Below are 16989 nucleotides of genomic sequence, written 5' to 3' on the forward strand. Positions count from 1 at the left end.
GACAGTTACCCTCCTCCCCTTTTAAAGATGTCAAGCTAGCATTATAACTTAGAGGGTGATAGGATGGTACTTAGTGCTAAGAGATCTGGGTAAACCTAGCTCAGCGCCTCAGGGCAGGGAATGATATCATAAAACAGTGTTCACAAAGCCATTGTGATAACACAGAAAAATGACCAATCTATCATTACAACAAAACAAAAAGAAAATGTATACTATGTCACATTAACTGTGTTAAAAACAAACCTACTCAGAGGTGAAAAAAAAAAAGATGAAAAAGGATATGTCTAGATGGTGAGAATGGGTGATTTATTTTTCTTATTTCAACTGTTCTGTACTTGTTATTTACACATTCAGCTGATTCCGAAAAGGGATTTAAGACAACTTGGTCTGAATTTTCCGTTAATAAGCATCATTTTTAAAAAAATGCAAAAAAAGGATTAAGGATTTTTGAGGCAGGGAAAGGCATTTCAGACAGACGGAACTGCATCAACAAGGGCTTGGAAATATACAGTATATTTTTTTATTTGAGAATAAGTGAGCACGTCCAGTATATTTAGGGAACAGGATGAATAGAGGGGTAAATAATGAGTCTCACAATATAGGATGAAAAAATTGCCACAGAACTTTCCTTGACAACTTGAGGAGTTTCTGGACGTATTGATATATCAACATACATTCCACAGCGGGAAAGCAGCAGGGTTTGTACATTTAAAAAGATAACCAAGGTGGCAGAGAGGCAGAGTAAATGATGTCCAGTAGGGAAGATGGCTGGAGCCCTGGCGGCACAGTGGTTAGTTAAGAGCTACAACTGCTAACCTGCCACTGCTTGGAAACTGTATAGGGCAGTTCTGCTCTGTCCTATAGGTAGCTATGAGTCAGAGTTGACTCGAAGGCAGCGAGTGTGTCTGTAAGTTTGTCTTACTTCGGTGGCTTGCATTTGCTGTGATACTGGAATTTATGCCACTGGTATTTCCAATACCAGCAGGATCACCTATGGTGACTAGGTCTCGGCAAAGCTTCCAGGCGAGAAAAAAGAACCTGGCGACCTACTTCTGGAAAAAAAAAAAAATTATCCAGTCGAAATCTTATGGCTAACAGAAGAACGCTGCTGACATAGTGCTAGATGATGAGCCCCTGAAGTTGAAAGGCACTCAAAATATGTCTGGGAACAGTTGCCTCCTAAAAGTAGAGCTCAGCTTAATGATGTGGACTGAGTAAAGCTTTCGGGATATTCATTCGCTCATGTGACCCGACTCAAAATGAGAAGCAACAGCTGCAAACATCCATTAGTAATCAGAACATGGAATGCATGAACTAGGAATCAAGAAAAATTGGAAGTTCTAAAAAAATGAAATAGAACTCTTGAAAAAGATCAATATCCCAGGCATTAGTAAGCTAAGATGGACTAATCAGCCATTTTGAATTGGACGATCGTATGTATGGTCTACTATGATGGGAATGACAAATTGAAGAGGAATAGACTTACATTTGTTCTCAGAAAGAACATTTCAAGATCAATCCTCAAGTACAATGCTATCAATTATAGGATAATATCCACAAACCTACTAGGAAGACCAGTTAATATGACTATTTTGAATTTAAAAACCAATCACTAATGCCAAAGATGAAGAAATTGAAGATTTTTACCAACTTCTGCAGCCTGAAATTGATCAAACATGCAATCAAGATTCATTGATAACTATTGGTGATTGGAATGTGAAAGCTGGACACAAAGAAGGATTGGTAGTTGAAAAATATGGCTTTAGTGATAGAAACCGTGCTGATATCACATGACAGATTTTGCAAGACCAAACATTTACTCATCAGAAATGTCTTTTTTCAACAACATAAATGATGACTAGAGATGTGGTCCTCACCAGATGGAATATGCAGGAATCAAGTTGACTACATCTGTGGAAAGAGATGATGGAAAAGATCAATATTATCAGTCAGAGTAATGAAAACGGCCAGACGTGGAGTAGGCTACCGATTCTTCACATGCAAGTTCAAGTTGAAGCTGAATAAAATTAAAACAAGTCCACAATAGCCAAAGTGTGACCTTAATTACACCCCACCCGAATTTAGAAACCATCTGAAGAATAGATTTGACACATTAAACAGCAATGACAAAAGACCAGACAAGTTGTGGGATGACATCAAGGACATTATACATGAAGAAAGCAAAAGCCCATCAAAAAAGGCAGGAAAGAAAGAAAAGACCAAAATGGATGTGAGAAGACACTTTGAAGCTTACTCTTGAACATAGAATAGCTAAAGCCAATGTGATAGATGAGGACTTGAAAGAGCTGAACAGAAGTTTTTAAAGGGTGACTCCAGAAGACCAACTAAACATTATAGTGAAATGTGCAAAGACCTGGAATTAGAAACCAAAGAGGAAGAATGGGCTAGCATCTCTCAAGGTGAAAGAACTGAAGGAAAAAATCCAAGTCTCAAGTTATAATATCAAAGGATTCTACGGGCAAAAACTGAACAATGCAGGAAGCATCAAAGGAAGACAGAAGGAATACACAGTCACTGTACCAAAAATAATTGGTCAATGTTCAAGCATTTTAGGAGGTAGCATATAATCAAGAACTGATGGTAATGAAGGAAGAAGTCCAATTTGCACTAAAGGCATTGGGGAAAAACAAGGCTGCAGGAGTTGACGGAATACCAGTTGAGATGTTTCAACAAACAAATGCAATGCTGGTAGCGCTCACTGGTCTATACGAAGAAATGCGGAAAACAGCTACCTGGCAAACTGACTGAAAGAGATCCATATATGTGCCCATTCCAAAGAAAAGTGATCCAACCTAATGTGAAAATTATCGAACAGCATCATTAATATCATATGCAAATAAAAATTTGCTGTAAATAATTAAAAAAAAAAAAAAGGTTGCACTAGTACATCAACAGGGAACTGCCAGAAATTTATGCCAAATTCAAAAGAGGATATGGAAAGAAGGATATCGTTGCTGATGTCAAATGGATCTTGGCTGAAAGCAGAGAATACCAGAAAGATGTTTATCTGTGTTTTATTGACTATGGGGAGGCATTCAATTCTGTGGATCATAACATATTATGGATTATATTGCAAAGAATGGGGAACTCCAGAGCACTTAATGGTGCTCATTCCAAACCTGTACGTAAACCAAGAGGCAGTTGTTTGAACAGAAGAAGAGGATACTGCATGGTTTAAAATTAGGAATGGTGTGTTTCAGGGTTGTATCCTTTCACCATACTTATTCAGTCTGTATCCTGAGCAAATAATCCAAGAAACTGGACTATATGAAGAAGAATGGGGCGTCAGGATTGGAGGAAGGATTATTAATAACCTGCTATATGCCGATGACACAACGATTCTTCCTGAAAGTGAAGAGGACTCGAAGCACTTACTGATGAAAATCAAAGACTACAGCCTTCAATATGGATTACAACTGAATATAAAGAAAACAAAAATCCTCACACCTGAACCCAATGAGCAACATCATGATAAATGGAGAAAATATTCAAATTGTCAAGGATTTCATTTTATTTGGATCCGCAATCAACTTCCATGGAAGCAGAAGTCAGGAAATCAAACAATGTATTGCATTGTGCAAATCTGATGCAAAAGACCCCTTTAAAGTGTTGAAAAGCAAAGATTTCACCGTGAGGGCTAAAGCGTATCTGATCCAAATCATAGTATTTTCAGTTGCTTCATATGCATGTGAAAGCTCGACAAGGAATAAGGAAGACTGAGGAAAAATTGATGGATTTCAATTATGGTGTTAGCGAAGAATATTGAAGAATATGGACTGCCAGAACAATAAACACTGGGAGAAGCACAGCCAGAATCCTCCTTAAAAGGGAGGATGACTAGACTTCATCTCACTTTAGACATTATCACCAAGAGGGACCAGTGAGTGAAGAAGGACATCATGCTGGTAAAGTAGAGGGTCAGTGAAAATGAGGAAGACACTCAATGTGGAGGATTGGCACAGTGGCTGTGACAGTAGGCTCAAACATAACAATGACTGTGAGGATGACACGGGGCATGGCAGGGTTTCATTCTGTTGTACGTAGAGTCACTGTGAGTCTGAAGTGGCTCTATGGCCCCGAACAACAACAGGGAATACGGCTTATAGGCTAAGAGACCAGTTATGATCTGGTGGGTTTTTACTTTCCCAGTTGCAGTTGAGTCAATTCTGACTCATGGTGATCATGTCTGTCAGGGTAGAATGTGCTCCATATGCTTTTAAACGTCTCATTTTTCAGAAGTAGATCTTCGGAACTTTCGTCTGAGGTCTCTCTGGATGACCTTGAACCACCAACCTTTAGACTTCCGCTTTGAGATCCCGGATTCCCGCATGGGCTTGCCTTTCTTCCAGGACTCATCAGTCTCGAGTAAACCTCCTTCCAGTCAAGCCTACTCAGCATTATGCTAGAAAATGTCTGATACACAAATTCACCTCACAGTGTTCATGTATTCATTGTGGTGAAATTGTGGTTATCACTCCCAAAGACAAGTTTAGTCTGATATGAGTGCCAGGATAACATCACAAAGCCTCTAAAAATTAATCTGAATATAAAGTTGTTGATGTTGACACTAGGGTACTAGAAAATATTACTATTATTTTTAGCAGGAAAATGCAGTAGAATTATTATTACTTTTAAAATTGGGACAGATGTCAGCTAAATATTTTATTTTCTACACTAGTCATACTCATTTCTATTCCTTCTGGCACATTAACAGCATTTAATCATGGAAGACATATTTGTAATAGGTTTTAAAAATAGGCTCTTATTTAAAGTATTGTAGGCTGTTTGCATTAAGCCAAACTATTGTCAACACGAAAAAACACGGCTAGTGACAAGAAGGAAATATGACTTAGAAATTATGAAACAGAGTTGGCTGATTCTATATTTTTTATATTCAAAACACATCAGTGATGACTTTAGGTCAATATATGTTGTTTTATGTATTTGAGGTGGCTTATTTGCATAAACTGGAAGCTCTCAGTCTCTAGATCTGCTGAAAGTAAAACATAGTTCACTTCTATAAGGACCGGTTAGCAAGCTGCTGTATGTATACAAAGGGAGAATGATTACCTAGTCAAAACATAGTGCTCTTACAAAGACAATCAAACCCCACCATGAGAGATAAATTTTAAATTGAATCTAATGCTAAGGGACTATATTTGTGAGAAAGGAGGCTATGATTAACTTATATTTCACTAGGCCTCTTCTGGCTGTGATTTCAATAATAATCACAACATTGTCGGGGGGCAGGAGGGAGAGAAATTGAAGAGTTATAAGTTTTTTTAATTATTCATGTGAGTGCTGATGGGAGCTTGCATCAGGGAGTGAGTGCTGGTGATTTTTAGAAGCAGTAAAATTCTGGATATTTACTGAAAGGGAAACAGACAGGATTTGCTGATCGAATGTGAAATGTGGAATAAAGAAAGCAAATAAATAATGAACTGTTATTCAGCACATCTAGATAACTTGAGAGAATGTTATTCCTCGGAAGAATAATCTACAATACAAACATTGCATACAGATTCTCTCCCTAGGGATCAAAGTTGTTAAAATTTTGTTAAAAAAATCAGAATAATGAATACCTGGAGTGGACAAGAAGAATGAAGGGTGCAAGCTCAGTATTAACAGTAAAAGATGGGCACTAAAACTTGACTTCCTCTGTTTCAAAATTTTACTTAAGCCCAACTTGTTCTAAGATGGTATATGTCTAAGAAAATGATCCAATGGTATGCAAAAATTTCATGTATTCTATGATCAACTGTTGAGATGGTTAAAAATTTTGATCATCTATGATTTGTGATATCTATTATAAGCATATCTTCATGATGGTTTTCAGGTTCATTTCAGTTATATATTTTGTGTTAGATAAAAATTCAAGAAATAGTTTTAAAAAATAAAATAAATTGTTACCCCGAATGCAATGAACTATTTCTTCGTAAAGTTTTCTACTTCATTGCCTTCATGGACTCTAATCTCCTCCTTGTTTTCTGGAAATTTCTCACTGTCTTTCAGTGGCTACTCTACTTTCACTCAAAAGCTCTTGATTTGTGAGTCTTCTTTTTTTGTGTGTGTGTGATTCTTCTCTTCCATAATGACAAAGATTAAGTCTTTTTTTATACATTAATTGTTTTGCCCATGACTGGTACAAATCAGATTATTAACAATATTTGTCAAATAAATAAATAAGTGACTATATCAGTGAGTTTCAAAAGGAAATAGCATATTTAGATGGAGTAAGGTCACCAAGAATCTCACAAAGTGACTTTTTAAAACTATACTCACTTTTGGTAAATGATTTACTGCTATTCCATCCCTACCCTTCTGTTGCCACAGGTGAGATAGGGAATGGGGCATTTATTCATTTCTATGAAGTTGACTGGTCAACAATATCTGACTGTAGGCTCTCATTTACCCCCAAAGCTTCAATTGCCAGGCATATGCTGAAGGTATCTAATTCTCCTTCTCTAACCTTAACCCCCTTCTCAGTATCATACCTGTCCCTTTGTCTGTCTTCTAGATATTTTAATTAAATCAACTTCTAAGATGAACCCAACCTTCTGGTATAGTCACTCTTGTTTCACAATCAGAATTGGTGAACAACAGCATATAGCCAAAGTGATGGTATATCATTTCTGAGATGAGATTATAAAAAGCCTGCAGGTTCCCTCTTGGGTTCTTACTTCTCTCTTTGTTTCTCTTTCTCTGGGTGTGTGCCTCTCATTCACTCATCATTCACTCTAGATGAAGCTATGTTGGGAATAACTCTATGAATTGAAGCCTGTGGCTAGGGATAAGCATCCTCTTAATAGTCACATGAGTGAATATTCAGGTGATCCTCCTTGATATGAATGTAAACCCAGTCCACAGCATGACTGCAAACTCATGAAAGACAAAGTTTGCCAGAACCACCCAGCTAGGTCATTATGAATTCCTGACCTTCATAAAATGTGTAAATAAATAAATATTTGTTATTTAAGTTTTCAACATTTGTGGTATATTTTTAAAATAACAGTAGATAATGAGTACAGCTTTTTTAGTGGGTTTTAATGAGTACAGCATCTAACACTCAGAGTAGCTAAAGCTGAAATTAATTTGTTGACCTCCAAATTTATTCTTCCAGTAATCCCTGCATTGGTGAATGGTGCTACCATCAGCTATGTGGCTAACAACTGTCCTAAAAATTTCTCTCTACCTCAAGTCACCATATTTAATCAAGCCTCGCATACGATAATTTTTTTTTCTCATTATTTTGTCTTAAATCTCTTTATCTGCTCTGTCATTACCTTAATGCCCAGGACTGAACCATATAATAGACAGACCACTTGAAATCTTATTCATAACTCACTGTACTATTAGAGGCCTGGATGAGATCCAACCTTACAGTTTATCATCTTTGTCCTTTATTAAAAATAGTTACTTTTCTGAATTGAAGATACACTTTACATGGCGTTTCCTTGGCTTATCAGCATAAGAATTCTGAAGAAAAATTACTCATTTTTTTATTATGGCTTATACTTGCACATTACTTTATAGTAAGCAAAATATTTTCTGTATGCAATGAATATAAAACTCAGTAACATGCTTTAATCAGGTTTTATTAAGCATATTTTATAGCTCATGAAGCTAAATTTCAGAGATATTATAGACAGAGGTAGACACAGGCTACATGAAAAGAAAATGACCATTGTAGTGAACTCAACCTAAAAGCCGATAATCATCCCGTTTTTTAAATAAGATACTTGAGATATAAGCCCCCAAAGGGCAGGGAATTTGTCTCTCTTATTCATTTCTGTACTATTGTTGCCTACACCATTTCCTAAGTCACAAAGTTAAATAAATATTTGTTGGATGAATTGTTGCTCAATATAACAATTAATGCATAGCTGAAAACTTAACTTTAGACTATACTACAGCTCTACCTCAGTTCTCTTTAAGCAAACAAAGGTGAATAACAACAACAATATCATCAAGAAAATTGTATTGATCACGGCAGAAGCAAATTGGTTTGATGCTCCCCATGCACTACGACCCTTATAAAACCCATTGAGCCTTCAATGAGATTAGACCCCTGGAATCACCTTAGCCTGGGCTATGTGATTGGAGAGCCACACAATTTCACAGCAGGGGACCATGGAATGGGGTGGAAGGAAGGGGACGTACAGTGTAGAAGGCAAGGTTCTTTTAAGTGCCAGTTGGAGCATAGCTCTTATTCCTTCACATGTTTCCATAAACAAGCCATTTGAACGGTTCTCTGTGCCCCAAACATTCATCTACATGTCTCTATATTTCTATTTATGCTGATCACTCTTCCCAGGAGGTTCTTTCTCTCTCCTTCTTTCTCTGCTTGCTACAATCTGCTCTTTCCTTCACATCTTTGTTAAAATCTCTGGATTTTCTCGATAAAAATAATCCATTTTCCTCAGTGCTTCTATGGGTCCCCTCTATTACAGATCTTATTAAACTATGCTTCCTATTGTGATAGTTTCTATTGCTCTCTCTCTACCACTAGATCATGGTGATATGAAGGAAGTGGTTGTGCTTTTCTTTTTTTTTTTTTTTTAATGTGTCTAGTCTCTAAGTGGCTATCACAATATCTGACATATAGTAGAAGCTCAATATCGCTGGACTGAATGGAGCTAAGTGCCAAGAAATCTCAAAGTTCAGGGGGAACCTTATTTCAAAAAGAAAAAAAAAAAAACACTGAAGAAGCACAACCCCCCAAATGCTGCAACAAAGCCAACCTTGTTCCTGAGACATCCTCATTAAAGCTACTTTAAAGCCACTTGGTGTTGGAAAGGGCTGCTTAAGGACCACAATGCTGGCTTTTCACCTCCATCACAACCACCCTTTGATGGAGGACTGCACTTCTGCCTTTTGTTTAGCTCATTGCTAACACAAAGGTCTGCAGTTCGAACCCACCAGCCACTCCCCAGGAGAAAGATGTGGCAGTCTGATTCGGTAAAGACTTACAATCTTGGAAGCACTATGGAACAGTTCTACTCTGTCTTACAGGGTTGCTATTAGTGGTGACCAACTCCACCTGCAATGGGTTTTGGTACACTTTTGCCATGGAGGCCAAGCAAAGAAGAGGAATTAGTGGCCATGATTTATAAGGTATCTTGTCTTTTTCAGGGTTCAAAAACCAATGCCTGAGCAGAGGCAGCTGGGAAAAACTTGAACAAAATCTAAGGGTTGGAGTGGAAAAAGAGGAAGGCTGGGGGGCAGGTCACATTTAGCATAAACCTTGTAGAGCTCCAGCCACACCCTAATCACTGAAGTGAGGAAAATGCTGAATCTGCTGTTTTCTCCGAAGAAAGTAACAAACAGCAAACAAGGAAAATTATACCTGAAGCAACCGTTGTGGTTGCTGCACCTAAAGGCTCAGATTTACAGTGGGTGGTGGAGAGGTCTGAGTCACAGAAAAATTGTGAACCAGGCAAAAAGCTACTTCCATTCCCATTTGAATGTCAGAAACATCCGTCCATGGCAACACCTCTGTTTTTGTCAAATGGTTGGTACTCTCTATAACCTTCCTCTTAACTTTGACAAAATCTTCACTCAGTTACAAAACTTTCTATTTTCGTTGTCCTTTACATTGTTTCTAGAGGATCAGTTGCTTCCTTTGACTCAAGTCTCTTAGGTTACGGCAACCTTGTGCTCTCTAGGTAGCTGGGGACAGTCTCTAGGCAGCTGGCCAGAAACAAATTAATTGACATGTATTTGGACAAGCTTTGTACCAGAATGACTATCTTCATATCCCTGGATTCAATGACAAGGCTCCCATATAATACTCTCTTTCTGCACTCCATTCACTCTATTGTTCCTGCAGGTAAAACCAACAAAACCCTCTCACTCCATCTCCTCTTTTCAGACCCTCTGTGTCTTCTTCCTGAATCAGGAGGGTTGTGAAGTTTTACATTATTTCTTGTTTACCAAAGCACCCTCCATGTTTAAATGGATCTTGGTTTATCTGTCATGTGCTGCCAGTCACCTTCTCTCTCTATCTCTCTCTCTCTTTTTGTTTTTACATTCCATGATTCATTCTGCAAACCCTAGCTCAAATCAGAGGACCTTACTGAAAATTTCCTAATTTATAGAAAAAAGAGAGGGGCAACATTGCACATTGTTACGGTCAAGTTTCCGCTTTCCCAAAAAGATTTGTACAGCCACGCTTCTGGAATGGGCTTTGTGCAAAGAGTCTTTAGAACACTTAATTCCTTCTTCATATGTCTTCCCTGAGAATTTAAGTTGTACCTGATTTTCTCCAACCATTCAATCCAAGCCCAGCATCCAGGTGACAGCCTCACTGGAGCTATTCACTTGCTCCCGTGGGCTGCAGTGAGAGGAAGTCCATGCAGACCCCTGCTATTAACTAGCACAAAGATAGGCAGCACACATCTCAGGACATTCATTTCTTTGGGACTTCACTTTAACTTATTTGTGTAATATTCTATACATGTGTCTAAAATTTTGTCATGTAAAGAAGACTGTACACATTAATAGTCAGAAACATGGGTCCCTGGAGACAGAATTCCTGGTTTATTCTTCAGCAAAGTCACTTGCTAGCTGTATGACCTTAGGCAAATCACCTAACCTTTCTGTGCCCACTCCTGTATTTTCTAACGTGCAGTGGTAAAGGGCAGAAATTCAGATGTCAATATGAGTCTTTCTAGGTGACTGCAAAGAGAGGACAGAAGAGTAATCCCAAGGCAATGAACCCCAGATACAGTACAGAAGAAAATCTCCGGTCCAGAGATCACCTTTAAACTCCCAGGAAATGGCAAGTGGGAAAGAGATAAGTAAGTTATACCCTACCAGAACCTTCTAGAAATCTGAAGACTTTCTTGATATAGTCTGAGTGGCTGATATTAGTTCCTCACCATAGTAAACTTCTGTAAAACCTTCGTTTCACCCTACCCAAAGGACACCCAGGCTGTTGCTAATGATTGTTACGCAAAAGAAATGGCTTCCACTGACTTTTCTATGATAACTACAGGAAGTGGAAAGAGCTCAATTTATAATCTTTCCTCCAGCCTGGATTCCTATTCTTTCCACCAGACCCAAGCTACAGAGATCCCCTGTCTACCTCACCACTAGACACACACTAAGTCAGATACCCACCTATGTCTTCATGTTGACAATAAATTAGAACTCGGGTTCCTGATTCCATGCTGTCCTATCTATGTAAACAGAAGTTACCTTCTCTTTTGCTTGGGAAATTCCTGCTCATCTATGCTTCTCAGTTCACTTGTGACCAAGTCTAGGGAGCTTTTCTCACTGCAACTGCAGTCAATCTTTTCTATGTTACTATAGCACTTGGTAGAAGACTTCTTCCTTGTCCTTTCACATTGTATTGTCATCTTTTCTTCACTTGTGTGCTATTTGGGCAGGGTACATGTTTGATTTATCCTGGTATCCTGAACTCCAAGTACAGAGTGTGGCTCATGATATGCACTTGGTAAATGTTGTAGAACTGAATTCGAAAGAAGAAACTTTTTATGATGAAAAGATGACTGGAATGCAGGTTTCCGTGTTCTCTACTCTGTCACTTGCTCCGAATGATTTATACAGTTTCCAAAATGCAATTTTTAAAAAAATACCAGTTCCCTTGGAAGGGGCAAAACATTCAATGCTGTAAGAGCACTTGAGTCTCAATGGGCAAGCCAGGCTACACAGATTAATTTGATAGAGCACCTTTAGTATAAGCAAGTGTCCTGAAGAACTTTAACAAAATGAAATTACAAGTGTAATTAAAAGGATGAAGAAATTGAAAAGGAGAGTGACTGAGGTACCTGGCTTGAGATTTCAAATTCAAAAATATTGAAGAAGTAGATGGGACCCAGTGTCTTAGAAAGATTGTTGAAAGTGCAAGAGGTTCAGAATAAAGGGCTGTCAATCTAACTATGGGGAAATGTGCGGGCAAATGGAAAAGAGAAAAGTGCAAAGAAAGTAGGATAAAAAAATATTCCTTGGAGGAAAAACCAACTAAACTTGATCTAGCTTTAATCTCTGTGGTGCAATAAATTACTTAATATGGTCCTGTTAGCCAGTCTTTGTGGTTAGCAATGTGTCCTACAATGATTTGGTGGGACCATGCAAATAAGATGTATGAAAGCCTGACTAGGTGTGTGGTTGGTGTTGTGTGTTGACTTGGCCAGGCCATGATTCCCAGTATTGTGTGGCTGCCCTTCATTTTGTGATCTGATGTAATTATCCTAATTACCCTCCATTTTATGTGTTGTAAATGCTAACCTCTATGTGTTAATGAGGCAGGATTAATATTGGGTATATCTTGGGTCACAACCTTACAGGAGGGCGTGACTCTAGTTCCACCCGTATTCAAGTCATGCTTTTCCCTAAGGTATGCTCTGCATCCAATATATATATATATGTGGGTGCTCTGGAGGGGCTCTCTCTCTCTCTGCATCTGGATCCTGCGTCAGGCTTATCATTGCCTGGTTCTTGGGACTTGAACCAGCAGCCTGATGTCTGACTTGCCGATTTTGGGATTCACCAGCTTGCAGCCCCATTGGCCAGTAGCATATCATCAGACGTGATTTACCAGCTTCTGCAGCCTTGTGAGCCTGTCATCTGGCCTGTTGATTTGGGTTCATGGGTCCCTTTGGCTACATGAGTCAGGAAAAGCCTAAGTCTAATGCACGGATTTGGGACTTGCCAGCCTCCACAACCAAGTAAGCCATTTCCTTGATAAGGTTTGTGAGTTCTGTGAGATGTTGCAGTGAATTATGGAACCCAAAGATAGGAGAGAGAGTACTGAGGGGGAGAGGAGTAGTTGATGTTAGAAATGATGGAGTGGTACAGGAACTGGGAAAAACCAGACATTTGGGACATCTCTAACTTTTGCATCATAGGAACTAGCTTTGCGCTGATCCTTATAAAATTAATTATTCATTTAATCTCTGTTTTAAGGTCAAGTTTAATACCAAGTATTTGGAAGCCAATCTAACCAGGAAAAATCCTGTGTGTATAGGTTCATATTTTTTCAAATCTGTTAGAATGCAGTACAATGTAGACAGAGTCCTAGAAACTAGAAAATTTGAAATATGCTTTCCCTTGTTGGCCTACTTTACTCCCACTGTACTATTAATTATTCAGAACTTGCATTCTATTCAGACTCAGCTTATTAACTCCTTGTAGGTCAGGAAAGGGTTAAAGATTAATCCTTACTTTACAAGTGAAGATGCTGAGACATAAGAGTTTTTCATAATATTTGGTTGAAAATTAATTCCTGTGTGTCCATTGGCATTCTGCATTGTGTTAGTCCAGACAACACGGCTATATGACTTGGCATATTTTAACAGTGATGAAACAGAAGAAACATACCCATGGTAGGGATTTAGGTCTAAATGTCATCTTAAGGAGTAGCTATACCTAAATCCTCAGTTAGAGATGAGGGTACTGAGGCTCCAAAATATTATTTGAATTGACCCTAGTAGCAGTTTGTTTACGGTACAGTCAGGACAAAAGCTCAAGTCTGCTGATCTCTTTTGTGTTGTCCCTTAGAAATGATAAAGTGACCCTTTAACATGACAAATAGCTAAGGAGACTGGTGTGAGTGAGGGATACCAAAGGACCGGTCAGTTACTGAAATGGAATAAAATAGATGATAAAAAATAAATTAAAAAAAATTTAATTTACCATCTACTTGGTTTTTGGTTTAAAAAATTTGTAGAACTATTTCAAAAAGTGCCCCTTCAAAAAAAAAAAAAAAAAAAAACTCTAGAAAAGGAAAGTATTAATATAGTGATCAGACTCAGGCCCATTGTCATTGAGTCAACTCAGACTCACAACAACCCTATATTAACAAAAAACAAAACCAAACTCATTGCCATCAAGTCGATTTCGACTCATAATTACCCTATAGGACAGAGTAGAACTGCCCCATAGGGTTTCCAAGGAGCGGCTGGTGGATTGCGGCTGGTGGATTGCGGCTGGTGGATTGCGGCTGGTGGATTGCGGCTGGTGGATTCAAACTGCTGACCTTTTGGTTAACAGCTGTAGCTTTTAGCTACAATGCCAACACGGTTTCAGGACACATTAATTCATCAGATCTCCTTCAGTGATTCCAAACAGGACTAAAGAAATGAGATTAAGCAGAGAGATGTTTGATGGAAGAGATGGGATCAAGAAAAGATCCAGGTTACAAGCCATTAGATTTGAAAAAAAAAAAAGCAAGTATTTCACTTGTTGCCAAGGCTATGATAATTCAACTACCCCATGTGGTTATAGATCTATTTTTCTGATGTACCTGAGCTCTGATATTCTGTTTCTTTTGTATATTCATATACCTTGAATGCCTAATATTTTAAAAAGTATTCCATGGATTTTCATATGTTAGACTGCACAAGAAAGACACAAGTTGGGGAGATGTAGTAGCCAGCCTGTAAGAAGACCCTCTGTAATCTTCATTTACTGATTTTCATAATATTGTGTAGGTCCCTCCCACTTTGTACCAGGGTTGGTCTGTGTGACTAATAGTATAAAGCAGAAGTGAGGACATGTCACTTCTGAAATTAGATTATAAAAGGCAATGGTTTCAAACTTTATCTCCTCTCTCTCCCTTCTCACACGCATACATCACTCACTCTGAGGAGACAGTTGCCATATCTTGTGAGCACTCAAACAACTCTGTGGAGAGGGACTGAAATTTCTACCTGACAATGAATAAGAAACTGAGGACTGCCATATCAGTGTGTCATCTTCGAAGCACATGCTACCTCAGTGAAAGCTTTAGAGATGTTGCAACTCTGGCCAGTCACTTGAATGCAACTTCATGAAGAAGACTTGAGCCAGGATCACACAGCTCCTGGATTCCTGACCCAGAGAAACTGATATTTAATCAATTTTGTTGATTTAAGCCACTGTGTTTTGGGGCTAATTTGTTAAACAACAGTAGATAATTAGTCCAGGTGAATAGTGAACTTGAGGAATTTTAAAATCACTCTTTACATAAATAAGCATATGGCAAAGACTGCTCATGGTCAACAAAATCTATTCTACTCTTAATCTGTAGCGACAGAATCATAGCTGGAAACAAGACTTCCCCAGGAAAAGACAGTATTTCCTGACCGTTCTTGCATATTGATTTGGGTATGTGACTAAATGTGGGTGAAAGAGATTCACGCAGACATACTTTTTGCAACAACATTGTCAATTTAAAAGTTGTGAATGTGGCCCAGTCCAGTACTCTCTTTCCTTTCTCATGAAATCCAACACCTTAAAAAAGGATAGTAAAATTTCAAAATGGATGGAAACTGGATCTCTGGATGATAATAAAGCTTAGAACTAGTCGTGGGATTGTTGATGAGAAAGAAATTATGGCTCCTGGGTGGTGCAAATGGTTAAGCACTTGACTACTAGCTGATAGATTAATGGTTCAAACCCACCAAGAGCCCTCTTGGGAGACAGGCCTAGAATTCTGCTTCCAGAAGATCACAGCCTTGAAAGCTCTATGGAGTAGTTCTACTCTGCACAAATAGGGTTGCCACGAGTTGGAATCAACTTGAAGGCAACCAAAACAACAAATGTTCTAACTTACTGTATAGTTGGGTTTACTTACTCATGGAAGCTTAGTCTTAATATAAGATATTGGAAAGCTAGAAAATGGAGAAATCAGTATTATTTGTGGGTATAAAAGTGACAGGTAATGAAAATAGATGCAATGCAACAACAGTGAAAAGAGAGGTAAGAAAATTGGCTAAAGTTGTCTATTGGGAAATGTTAAATGATAATTGAAAGCACATGCATCGAGATAGTATTTGTGGACTTCTTTTTTATACAAGGACACACCTTGCCTTAGGAGTTTATTTATAAAAATGGGTATTTACTGTTTCTTGTCACCAAAGTAATGTAAGATTCTGAACTGGTCTCTTTCCAGATTCACCTAATTTGACTTGGCAAATTCTAATTTCTCTTAAAGCTTCTGTACTCTTCTCTCTTTTAACCAATGCTTCTCACCTTATCCTACACATCCAAAATTTTATTTCTTATTGTTACTTAGTTTCCTGTTGAGTATTGAGTATTGAGCCTAGTGCTGGATTTTTTCAGCCTAGAATAAAACTGTACGGTAGTTTTTTGTCTTCATAAACCACTTCTTTTATTTTAGTCTCTTTGGTAGCATGTATAAGGACATAGGGTGGGTAGATATTACAGGCTAGAGAACCCTATGGGGCTGTTCTACTCTGTCACATGGGGTGGCTCTCAGTCAAAATTGACTCAGTGGCACCTAAGAACAGCAACAAGAATGCTTTGGCCATCTTTACATTACATAGTTGCCACACTATATCATCACTGCCTGACAACTGAAAATTGTGGTCCAGAAAGGTTGACACACAACCTTCATCATCACAGTCCACCTCTTGTCAGCTTGGCAACCATATACATCTCACTGAATCATACAAAATCTCAAAAAAAAAAAAGAAAAGACAATTACAAAGTAATACTTGCACCTAACATGATACTACTACTTGTACAACTGAAAACACATTAGCCCTGTTTACAGTTTATATTTTATAAGCAAAGTAAACAAAAATATTTGATGCACACATGCAAGGAAGAAATAATCATAACATTTGCAGTCCTCATTTCTGCAGCTGGTCACATGGAAAGAGCTGGTATTTAGAACTACCTATTTCTTCTACTACCAATTCTGCATTCTCTTTGCCCTCAGCAAGCACCTCAGCTGAACGTGATTCTTTGCCCCTTGGGGTGATCCAAAACTTCACTCCTGAAAGGTCTGGGCCATTAGTCATCATGTCAGAATTGGGTTACTGTAGTTTTCTATTGACTTTAATCACAGGACATGGTAGTACTAAGAGACATCCTAGGGGATGCCCTATATTCCAAACATACTCTTCTTTACCTCCATTACTTAATATTAGTGCAATTTCTTCTTGGTAATCAGGATCAATCACACCAGCCAGTGTGCTAACTCCCTTCTTTGCCTGT

The sequence above is a fragment of the Loxodonta africana genome, chromosome 15 (assembly GCF_030014295.1).
Source record: "Loxodonta africana isolate mLoxAfr1 chromosome 15, mLoxAfr1.hap2, whole genome shotgun sequence".
NCBI classification, from domain to species: Eukaryota; Metazoa; Chordata; class Mammalia; order Proboscidea; family Elephantidae; genus Loxodonta; species Loxodonta africana.